This window comes from Maylandia zebra, linkage group LG5 (assembly GCF_041146795.1).
Source record: "Maylandia zebra isolate NMK-2024a linkage group LG5, Mzebra_GT3a, whole genome shotgun sequence".
Classification (NCBI taxonomy): domain Eukaryota; kingdom Metazoa; phylum Chordata; class Actinopteri; order Cichliformes; family Cichlidae; genus Maylandia; species Maylandia zebra.
This window is the reverse complement of record NC_135171.1, coordinates 275,236-288,325: the sequence shown is the minus strand read 5'-3', so window position 1 is coordinate 288,325 and position 13,090 is coordinate 275,236.

Sequence of the window (13,090 nt, the reverse complement as noted above, 5' to 3'; positions counted from 1 at the left end):
TGTCTTGGCGAAAGAAAGCGTTTTTGTACAACTTCATATAAATAGCCGTAACTTTTGATAGAAGACTCGGATACACATGTTTATGGCTTTATCTTATAGAACTCAAGGTTCCCGTGCTGGGAAAACAGGTTTTGCAGCTGTTTGAGCTAAGATTTCCAAGTTATTCACATAATGAAAACCTATACTTTGTTTCGGTGGAGTTCCCAATTCAAATGCATGTAACAGTGAGAAACGCACTGTCTTGGCGAAAGAAAGCGTTTTTGTACAACTTCATATAAATAGCCGTAACTTTTGATAGAAGACTCGGATACACATGTTTATGGCTTTATCTTATAGAACTCAAGGTTCCCGTGCTGGGAAAACAGGTTTTGCAGCTGTTTGAGCTAAGATTTCCAAGTTATTCACATAATGAAAACCTATACTTTGTTTCGGTGGAGTTCCCAATTCAAATGCATGTAACAGTGAGAAACGCACTGTCTTGGCGAAAGAAAGCGTTTTTGTACAACTTCATATAAATAGCCGTAACTTTTGATAGAAGACTCGGATACACATGTTTATGGCTTTATCTTATAGAACTCAAGGTTCCCGTGCTGGGAAAACAGGTTTTGCAGCTGTTTGAGCTAAGATTTCCAAGTTATTCACATAATGAAAACCTATACTTTGTTTCGGTCGAGTTCCCCATTCAAATGCATGTAACAGTGAGAAACGCACTGTCTTGGCGAAAGAAAGCGTTTTTGTATAACTTCATAGAAATAGCTGTAACTTTTGATAGAAGACTCAGACAAACATGTTTATGGCTTTATCTTATAGAACTCAAGGTCTCCGTGCTGGGCAAACAGGTTTTGCAGCTGTTTGAGCTAAGATTTCCAAGTTATTCACATAATGAAAACCTATACTTTGTTTCGGTCGAGTTCCCCATTCAAATGCATGTAACAGTGAGAAACGCACTGTCTTGGCGAAAGAAAGCGTTTTTGTATAACTTCATATAAATAGCTGTAACTTTTGATAGAAGACTCAGACAAACATGTTTATGGCTTTATCTTATAGAACTCAAGGTCTCCGTGCTGGGAAAACAGGTTTTGCAGCTGTTTGAGCTAAGATTTCCAAGTTATTCACATAATGAAAACCTATACTTTGTTTCGGTGGAGTTCCCCATTCAAATGCATGTAACAGTTAGAAACGCACTGTCTTGGCGAAAGAAAGCGTTTTTGTACAACTTCATATAAATAGCCGTAACTTTTGATAGAAGACTCGGATACACATGTTTATGGCTTTATCTTATAGAACTCAAGGTTCCCGTGCTGGGAAAACAGGTTTTGCAGCTGTTTGAGCTAAGATTTCCAAGTTATTCACATAATGAAAACCTATACTTTGTTTCGGTGGAGTTCCCAATTCAAATGCATGTAACAGTGAGAAACGCACTGTCTTGGCGAAAGAAAGCGTTTTTGTACAACTTCATATAAATAGCCGTAACTTTTGATAGAAGACTCGGATACACATGTTTATGGCTTTATCTTATAGAACTCAAGGTTCCCGTGCTGGGAAAACAGGTTTTGCAGCTGTTTGAGCTAAGATTTCCAAGTTATTCACATAATGAAAACCTATACTTTGTTTCGGTGGAGTTCCCAATTCAAATGCATGTAACAGTGAGAAACGCACTGTCTTGGCGAAAGAAAGCGTTTTTGTACAACTTCATATAAATAGCCGTAACTTTTGATAGAAGACTCGGATACACATGTTTATGGCTTTATCTTATAGAACTCAAGGTTCCCGTGCTGGGAAAACAGGTTTTGCAGCTGTTTGAGCTAAGATTTCCAAGTTATTCACATAATGAAAACCTATACTTTGTTTCGGTCGAGTTCCCCATTCAAATGCATGTAACAGTGAGAAACGCACTGTCTTGGCGAAAGAAAGCGTTTTTGTATAACTTCATATAAATAGCTGTAACTTTTGATAGAAGACTCAGACAAACATGTTTATGGCTTTATCTTATAGAACTCAAGGTTCCCGTGCTGGGAAAACAGGTTTTGCAGCTGTTTGAGCTAAGATTTCCAAGTTATTCACATAATGAAAACCTATACTTTGTTTCGGTCGAGTTCCCTATTCAAATGCATGTAACAGTGAGAAACGCACTGTCTTGGCGAAAGAAAGCGTTTTTGTACAACTTCATATGAATAGCTGTAACTTTTGATAGAAGACTCGGATACACATGTTTATGGCTTTATCTTATAGAACTCAAGGTTCCCGTGCTGGGCAAACAGGTTTTGCAGCTGTTTGAGCTAAGATTTCCAAGTTATTCACATAATGAAAACCTATACTTTGTTTCGGTGGAGTTCCCCATTCAAATGCATGTAACAGTGAGAAACGCACTGTCTTGGCGAAAGAAAGCTATTTTGTACAACTTCATATAAATAGCCGTAACTTTTGATAGAAGACTCGGATACACATGTTTATGGCTTTATCTTATAGAACTCAAGGTTCCCGTGCTGGAAAAACAGGTTTTGCAGCTGTTTGAGCTAAGATTTCCAAGTTATTCACATAATGAAAACCTATACTTTGTTTCGGTCGAGTTCCCCATTCAAATGCATGTAACAGTGAGAAACGCACTGTCTTGGCGAAAGAAAGCGTTTTTGTATAACTTCATATAAATAGCTGTAACTTTTGATAGAAGACTCGGATACACATGTTTATGGCTTTATCTTATAGAACTCAAGGTCTCCGTGCTGGGCAAACAGGTTTTGCAGCTGTTTGAGCTAAGATTTCCAAGTTATTCACATAATGAAAACCTATACTTTGTTTCGGTGGAGTTCCCCATTCAAATGCATGTAACAGTGAGAAACGCACTGTCTTGGCGAAAGAAAGCGTTTTTGTACAACTTCATATAAATAGCTGTAACTTTTGATAGAAGACTCAGACAAACATGTTTATGGCTTTATCTTATAGAACTCAAGGTTCCCGTGCTGGGAAAACAGGTTTTGCAGCTGTTTGAGCTAAGATTTCCAAGTTATTCACATAATGAAAACCTATACTTTGTTTCGGTCGAGTTCCCTATTCAAATGCATGTAACAGTGAGAAACGCACTGTCTTGGCGAAAGAAAGCGTTTTTGTACAACTTCATATGAATAGCTGTAACTTTTGATAGAAGACTCGGATACACATGTTTATGGCTTTATCTTATAGAACTCAAGGTTCCCGTGCTGGGCAAACAGGTTTTGCAGCTGTTTGAGCTAAGATTTCCAAGTTATTCACATAATGAAAACCTATACTTTGTTTCGGTCGAGTTCCCCATTCAAATGCATGTAACAGTGAGAAACGCACTGTCTTGGCGAAAGAAAGCTATTTTGTACAACTTCATATAAATAGCCGTAACTTTTGATAGAAGACTCGGATACACATGTTTATGGCTTTATCTTATAGAACTCAAGGTTCCCGTGCTGGAAAAACAGGTTTTGCAGCTGTTTGAGCTAAGATTTCCAAGTTATTCACATAATGAAAACCTATACTTTGTTTCGGTCGAGTTCCCCATTCAAATGCATGTAACAGTGAGAAACGCACTGTCTTGGCGAAAGAAAGCGTTTTTGTACAACTTCATAGAAATAGCTGTAACTTTTGATAGAAGACTCGGATACACATGTTTATGGCTTTATCTTATAGAACTCAAGGTCTCCGTGCTGGGCAAACAGGTTTTGCAGCTGTTTGAGCTAAGATTTCCAAGTTATTCACATAATGAAAACCTATACTTTGTTTCGGTCGAGTTCCCCATTCAAAATGCATGTAACAGTGAGAAACACACTGTCTTGGCGAAAGAAAACGTTTTTGTACAACTTCATAGAAATTGCTGTAACTTTTGATAGAAGACTCAGACAAACATGTTTATGGCTTTATCTTATAGAACTCAAGGTCTCCGTGCTGGAAAAACAGGTTTTGCAGCTGTTTGAGCTAAGATTTCCAAGTTATTCACATAATGAAAACCTATACTTTGTTTCGGTCGAGTTCCCCATTCAAATGCATGTAACAGTGAGAAACGCACTGTCTTGGCGAAAGAAAGCGTTTTTGTACAACTTCATATAAATAGCTGTAACTTTTGATAGAAGACTCGGATACACATGTTTATGGCTTTATCTTATAGAACTCAAGGTCTCCGTGCTGGGCAAACAGGTTTTGCAGCTGTTTGAGCTAAGATTTCCAAGTTATTCACATAATGAAAACCTATACTTTGTTTCGGTCGAGTTCCCCATTCAAATGCATGTAACAGTGAGAAACGCACTGTCTTGGCGAAAGAAAGCGTTTTTGTACAACTTCATATAAATAGCCGTAACTTTTGATAGAAGACTCGGATACACATGTTTATGGCTTTATCTTATAGAACTCAAGGTTCCCGTGCTGGAAAAACAGGTTTTGCAGCTGTTTGAGCTAAGATTTCCAAGTTATTCACATAATGAAAACCTATACTTTGTTTTGGTCGAGTTCCCCATTCAAATGCATGTAACAGTGAGAAACGCACTGTCTTGGCGAAAGAAAGCGTTTTTGTATAACTTCATAGAAATAGCTGTAACTTTTGATAGAAGACTCAGACAAACATGTTTATGGCTTTATCTTATAGAACTCAAGGTCTCCGTGCTGGGAAAACAGGTTTTGCAGCTTTTTGAGCTAAGATTTCCAAGTTATTCACATAATGAAAACCTATACTTTGTTTCGGTCGAGTTCCCCATTCAAAATGCATGTAACAGTGAGAAACGCACTGTCTTGGCGAAAGAAAACGTTTTTGTACAACTTCATAGAAATTGCTGTAACTTTTGATAGAAGACTCAGACAAACATGTTTATGGCTTTATCTTATAGAACTCAAGGTCTCCGTGCTGGAAAAACAGGTTTTGCAGCTGTTTGAGCTAAGATTTCCAAGTTATTCACATAATGAAAACTTATACTTTGTTTCGGTGGAGTTCCCCATTCAAATGCATGTAACAGTGAGAAACGCACTGTCTTGGCGAAAGAAAGCGTTTTTGTACAACTTCATATGAATAGCTGTAACTTTTGATAGAAGACTCGGATACACATGTTTATGGCTTTATCTTATAGAACTCAAGGTTCCCGTGCTGGGAAAACAGGTTTTGCAGCTGTTTGAGCTAAGATTTCCAAGTTATTCACATAATGAAAACCTATACTTTGTTTCGGTCGAGTTCCCCATTCAAATGCATGTAACAGTGAGAAACGCACTGTCTTGGCGAAAGAAAGCGTTTTTGTATAACTTCATAGAAATAGCTGTAACTTTTGATAGAAGACTCAGACAAACATGTTTATGGCTTTATCTTATAGAACTCAAGGTCTCCGTGCTGGGCAAACAGGTTTTGCAGCTGTTTGAGCTAAGATTTCCAAGTTATTCACATAATGAAAACCTATACTTTGTTTCGGTCGAGTTCCCCATTCAAATGCATGTAACAGTGAGAAACGCACTGTCTTGGCGAAAGAAAGCGTTTTTGTATAACTTCATATAAATAGCTGTAACTTTTGATAGAAGACTCAGACAAACATGTTTATGGCTTTATCTTATAGAACTCAATGTCTCCGTGCTGGGAAAACAGGTTTTGCAGCTGTTTGAGCTAAGATTTCCAAGTTATTCACATAATGAAAACCTATACTTTGTTTCGGTGGAGTTCCCCATTCAAATGCATGTAACAGTTAGAAACGCACTGTCTTGGCGAAAGAAAGCGTTTTTGTACAACTTCATATAAATAGCCGTAACTTTTGATAGAAGACTCGGATACACATGTTTATGGCTTTATCTTATAGAACTCAAGGTTCCCGTGCTGGGAAAACAGGTTTTGCAGCTGTTTGAGCTAAGATTTCCAAGTTATTCACATAATGAAAACCTATACTTTGTTTCGGTGGAGTTCCCAATTCAAATGCATGTAACAGTGAGAAACGCACTGTCTTGGCGAAAGAAAGCGTTTTTGTACAACTTCATATAAATAGCCGTAACTTTTGATAGAAGACTCGGATACACATGTTTATGGCTTTATCTTATAGAACTCAAGGTTCCCGTGCTGGGAAAACAGGTTTTGCAGCTGTTTGAGCTAAGATTTCCAAGTTATTCACATAATGAAAACCTATACTTTGTTTCGGTGGAGTTCCCAATTCAAATGCATGTAACAGTGAGAAACGCACTGTCTTGGCGAAAGAAAGCGTTTTTGTACAACTTCATATGAATAGCTGTAACTTTTGATAGAAGACTCGGATACACATGTTTATGGCTTTATCTTATAGAACTCAAGGTCTCCGTGCTGGGCAAACAGGTTTTGCAGCTGTTTGAGCTAAGATTTCCAAGTTATTCACATAATGAAAACCTATACTTTGTTTCGGTCGAGTTCCCCATTCAAAATGCATGTAACAGTGAGAAACGCACTGTCTTGGCGAAAGAAAACGTTTTTGTACAACTTCATAGAAATTGCTGTAACTTTTGATAGAAGACTCAGACAAACATGTTTATGGCTTTATCTTATAGAACTCAAGGTCTCCGTGCTGGAAAAACAGGTTTTGCAGCTGTTTGAGCTAAGATTTCCAAGTTATTCACATAATGAAAACTTATACTTTGTTTCGGTGGAGTTCCCCATTCAAATGCATGTAACAGTGAGAAACGCACTGTCTTGGCGAAAGAAAGCGTTTTTGTACAACTTCATATGAATAGCTGTAACTTTTGATAGAAGACTCGGATACACATGTTTATGGCTTTATCTTATAGAACTCAAGGTTCCCGTGCTGGGAAAACAGGTTTTGCAGCTGTTTGAGCTAAGATTTCCAAGTTATTCACATAATGAAAACCTATACTTTGTTTCGGTCGAGTTCCCCATTCAAATGCATGTAACAGTGAGAAACGCACTGTCTTGGCGAAAGAAAGCGTTTTTGTATAACTTCATATAAATAGCTGTAACTTTTGATAGAAGACTCAGACAAACATGTTTATGGCTTTATCTTATAGAACTCAAGGTCTCTGTGCTGAGCAAACAGGTTTTGCAGCTGTTTGAGCTAAGATTTCCAAGTTATTCACATAATGAAAACCTATACTTTGTTTCGGTGGAGTTCCCCATTCAAATGCATGTAACAGTGAGAAACGCACTGTCTTGGCGAAAGAAAGCGTTTTTGTACAACTTCATATAAATAGCTGTAACTTTTGATAGAAGACTCGGATACACATGTTTATGGCTTTATCTTATAGAACTCAAGGTCTCCGTGCTGGGCAAACAGGTTTTGCAGCTGTTTGAGCTAAGATTTCCAAGTTATTCACATAATGAAAACCTATACTTTGTTTCGGTCGAGTTCCCCATTCAAATGCATGTAACAGTGAGAAACGCACTGTCTTGGCGAAAGAAAGCGTTTTTGTATAACTTCATAGAAATAGCTGTAACTTTTGATAGAAGACTCAGACAAACATGTTTATGGCTTTATCTTATAGAACTCAAGGTCTCCGTGCTGGGCAAACAGGTTTTGCAGCTGTTTGAGCTAAGATTTCCAAGTTATTCACATAATGAAAACCTATACTTTGTTTCGGTCGAGTTCCCCATTCAAATGCATGTAACAGTGAGAAACGCACTGTCTTGGCGAAAGAAAGCGTTTTTGTATAACTTCATATAAATAGCTGTAACTTTTGATAGAAGACTCAGACAAACATGTTTATGGCTTTATCTTATAGAACTCAAGGTCTCCGTGCTGGGAAAACAGGTTTTGCAGCTGTTTGAGCTAAGATTTCCAAGTTATTCACATAATGAAAACCTATACTTTGTTTCGGTGGAGTTCCCCATTCAAATGCATGTAACAGTTAGAAACGCACTGTCTTGGCGAAAGAAAGCGTTTTTGTACAACTTCATATAAATAGCCGTAACTTTTGATAGAAGACTCGGATACACATGTTTATGGCTTTATCTTATAGAACTCAAGGTTCCCGTGCTGGGAAAACAGGTTTTGCAGCTGTTTGAGCTAAGATTTCCAAGTTATTCACATAATGAAAACCTATACTTTGTTTCGGTGGAGTTCCCAATTCAAATGCATGTAACAGTGAGAAACGCACTGTCTTGGCGAAAGAAAGCGTTTTTGTACAACTTCATATAAATAGCCGTAACTTTTGATAGAAGACTCGGATACACATGTTTATGGCTTTATCTTATAGAACTCAAGGTTCCCGTGCTGGGAAAACAGGTTTTGCAGCTGTTTGAGCTAAGATTTCCAAGTTATTCACATAATGAAAACCTATACTTTGTTTCGGTGGAGTTCCCAATTCAAATGCATGTAACAGTGAGAAACGCACTGTCTTGGCGAAAGAAAGCGTTTTTGTACAACTTCATATAAATAGCCGTAACTTTTGATAGAAGACTCGGATACACATGTTTATGGCTTTATCTTATAGAACTCAAGGTTCCCGTGCTGGGAAAACAGGTTTTGCAGCTGTTTGAGCTAAGATTTCCAAGTTATTCACATAATGAAAACCTATACTTTGTTTCGGTCGAGTTCCCCATTCAAATGCATGTAACAGTGAGAAACGCACTGTCTTGGCGAAAGAAAGCGTTTTTGTATAACTTCATAGAAATAGCTGTAACTTTTGATAGAAGACTCAGACAAACATGTTTATGGCTTTATCTTATAGAACTCAAGGTCTCCGTGCTGGGCAAACAGGTTTTGCAGCTGTTTGAGCTAAGATTTCCAAGTTATTCACATAATGAAAACCTATACTTTGTTTCGGTCGAGTTCCCCATTCAAATGCATGTAACAGTGAGAAACGCACTGTCTTGGCGAAAGAAAGCGTTTTTGTATAACTTCATATAAATAGCTGTAACTTTTGATAGAAGACTCAGACAAACATGTTTATGGCTTTATCTTATAGAACTCAAGGTCTCCGTGCTGGGAAAACAGGTTTTGCAGCTGTTTGAGCTAAGATTTCCAAGTTATTCACATAATGAAAACCTATACTTTGTTTCGGTGGAGTTCCCCATTCAAATGCATGTAACAGTTAGAAACGCACTGTCTTGGCGAAAGAAAGCGTTTTTGTACAACTTCATATAAATAGCCGTAACTTTTGATAGAAGACTCGGATACACATGTTTATGGCTTTATCTTATAGAACTCAAGGTTCCCGTGCTGGGAAAACAGGTTTTGCAGCTGTTTGAGCTAAGATTTCCAAGTTATTCACATAATGAAAACCTATACTTTGTTTCGGTGGAGTTCCCAATTCAAATGCATGTAACAGTGAGAAACGCACTGTCTTGGCGAAAGAAAGCGTTTTTGTACAACTTCATATAAATAGCCGTAACTTTTGATAGAAGACTCGGATACACATGTTTATGGCTTTATCTTATAGAACTCAAGGTTCCCGTGCTGGGAAAACAGGTTTTGCAGCTGTTTGAGCTAAGATTTCCAAGTTATTCACATAATGAAAACCTATACTTTGTTTCGGTGGAGTTCCCAATTCAAATGCATGTAACAGTGAGAAACGCACTGTCTTGGCGAAAGAAAGCGTTTTTGTACAACTTCATATAAATAGCCGTAACTTTTGATAGAAGACTCGGATACACATGTTTATGGCTTTATCTTATAGAACTCAAGGTTCCCGTGCTGGGAAAACAGGTTTTGCAGCTGTTTGAGCTAAGATTTCCAAGTTATTCACATAATGAAAACCTATACTTTGTTTCGGTCGAGTTCCCCATTCAAATGCATGTAACAGTGAGAAACGCACTGTCTTGGCGAAAGAAAGCGTTTTTGTATAACTTCATATAAATAGCTGTAACTTTTGATAGAAGACTCAGACAAACATGTTTATGGCTTTATCTTATAGAACTCAAGGTTCCCGTGCTGGGAAAACAGGTTTTGCAGCTGTTTGAGCTAAGATTTCCAAGTTATTCACATAATGAAAACCTATACTTTGTTTCGGTCGAGTTCCCTATTCAAATGCATGTAACAGTGAGAAACGCACTGTCTTGGCGAAAGAAAGCGTTTTTGTACAACTTCATATGAATAGCTGTAACTTTTGATAGAAGACTCGGATACACATGTTTATGGCTTTATCTTATAGAACTCAAGGTTCCCGTGCTGGGCAAACAGGTTTTGCAGCTGTTTGAGCTAAGATTTCCAAGTTATTCACATAATGAAAACCTATACTTTGTTTCGGTGGAGTTCCCCATTCAAATGCATGTAACAGTGAGAAACGCACTGTCTTGGCGAAAGAAAGCTATTTTGTACAACTTCATATAAATAGCCGTAACTTTTGATAGAAGACTCGGATACACATGTTTATGGCTTTATCTTATAGAACTCAAGGTTCCCGTGCTGGAAAAACAGGTTTTGCAGCTGTTTGAGCTAAGATTTCCAAGTTATTCACATAATGAAAACCTATACTTTGTTTCGGTCGAGTTCCCCATTCAAATGCATGTAACAGTGAGAAACGCACTGTCTTGGCGAAAGAAAGCGTTTTTGTATAACTTCATATAAATAGCTGTAACTTTTGATAGAAGACTCGGATACACATGTTTATGGCTTTATCTTATAGAACTCAAGGTCTCCGTGCTGGGCAAACAGGTTTTGCAGCTGTTTGAGCTAAGATTTCCAAGTTATTCACATAATGAAAACCTATACTTTGTTTCGGTGGAGTTCCCCATTCAAATGCATGTAACAGTGAGAAACGCACTGTCTTGGCGAAAGAAAGCGTTTTTGTACAACTTCATATAAATAGCTGTAACTTTTGATAGAAGACTCAGACAAACATGTTTATGGCTTTATCTTATAGAACTCAAGGTTCCCGTGCTGGGAAAACAGGTTTTGCAGCTGTTTGAGCTAAGATTTCCAAGTTATTCACATAATGAAAACCTATACTTTGTTTCGGTCGAGTTCCCTATTCAAATGCATGTAACAGTGAGAAACGCACTGTCTTGGCGAAAGAAAGCGTTTTTGTACAACTTCATATGAATAGCTGTAACTTTTGATAGAAGACTCGGATACACATGTTTATGGCTTTATCTTATAGAACTCAAGGTTCCCGTGCTGGGCAAACAGGTTTTGCAGCTGTTTGAGCTAAGATTTCCAAGTTATTCACATAATGAAAACCTATACTTTGTTTCGGTGGAGTTCCCCATTCAAATGCATGTAACAGTGAGAAACGCACTGTCTTGGCGAAAGAAAGCTATTTTGTACAACTTCATATAAATAGCCGTAACTTTTGATAGAAGACTCGGATACACATGTTTATGGCTTTATCTTATAGAACTCAAGGTTCCCGTGCTGGAAAAACAGGTTTTGCAGCTGTTTGAGCTAAGATTTCCAAGTTATTCACATAATGAAAACCTATACTTTGTTTCGGTCGAGTTCCCCATTCAAATGCATGTAACAGTGAGAAACGCACTGTCTTGGCGAAAGAAAGCGTTTTTGTACAACTTCATATAAATAGCTGTAACTTTTGATAGAAGACTCGGATACACATGTTTATGGCTTTATCTTATAGAACTCAAGGTCTCCGTGCTGGGCAAACAGGTTTTGCAGCTGTTTGAGCTAAGATTTCCAAGTTATTCACATAATGAAAACCTATACTTTGTTTCGGTGGAGTTCCCCATTCAAATGCATGTAACAGTGAGAAACGCACTGTCTTGGCGAAAGAAAGCGTTTTTGTACAACTTCATATAAATAGCCGTAACTTTTGATAGAAGACTCGGATACACATGTTTATGGCTTTATCTTATAGAACTCAAGGTCTCCGTGCTGGGCAAACAGGTTTTGCAGCTGTTTGAGCTAAGATTTCCAAGTTATTCACATAATGAAAACCTATACTTTGTTTCGGTCGAGTTCCCCATTCAAATGCATGTAACAGTGAGAAACGCACTGTCTTGGCGAAAGAAAGCGTTTTTGTATAACTTCATATAAATAGCTGTAACTTTTGATAGAAGACTCAGACAAACATGTTTATGGCTTTATCTTATAGAACTCAAGGTCTCCGTGCTGGGAAAACAGGTTTTGCAGCTGTTTGAGCTAAGATTTCCAAGTTATTCACATAATGAAAACCTATACTTTGTTTCGGTGGAGTTCCCCATTCAAATGCATGTAACAGTTAGAAACGCACTGTCTTGGCGAAAGAAAGCGTTTTTGTACAACTTCATATAAATAGCCGTAACTTTTGATAGAAGACTCGGATACACATGTTTATGGCTTTATCTTATAGAACTCAAGGTTCCCGTGCTGGGAAAACAGGTTTTGCAGCTGTTTGAGCTAAGATTTCCAAGTTATTCACATAATGAAAACCTATACTTTGTTTCGGTGGAGTTCCCAATTCAAATGCATGTAACAGTGAGAAACGCACTGTCTTGGCGAAAGAAAGCGTTTTTGTACAACTTCATATAAATAGCCGTAACTTTTGATAGAAGACTCGGATACACATGTTTATGGCTTTATCTTATAGAACTCAAGGTTCCCGTGCTGGGAAAACAGGTTTTGCAGCTGTTTGAGCTAAGATTTCCAAGTTATTCACATAATGAAAACCTATACTTTGTTTCGGTGGAGTTCCCAATTCAAATGCATGTAACAGTGAGAAACGCACTGTCTTGGCGAAAGAAAGCGTTTTTGTACAACTTCATATAAATAGCCGTAACTTTTGATAGAAGACTCGGATACACATGTTTATGGCTTTATCTTATAGAACTCAAGGTTCCCGTGCTGGGAAAACAGGTTTTGCAGCTGTTTGAGCTAAGATTTCCAAGTTATTCACATAATGAAAACCTATACTTTGTTTCGGTCGAGTTCCCCATTCAAATGCATGTAACAGTGAGAAACGCACTGTCTTGGCGAAAGAAAGCGTTTTTGTATAACTTCATATAAATAGCTGTAACTTTTGATAGAAGACTCAGACAAACATGTTTATGGCTTTATCTTATAGAACTCAAGGTTCCCGTGCTGGGAAAACAGGTTTTGCAGCTGTTTGAGCTAAGATTTCCAAGTTATTCACATAATGAAAACCTATACTTCGTTTCGGTCGAGTTCCCTATTCAAATGCATGTAACAGTGAGAAACGCACTGTCTTGGCGAAAGAAAGCGTTTTTGTACAACTTCATATGAATAGCTGTAAC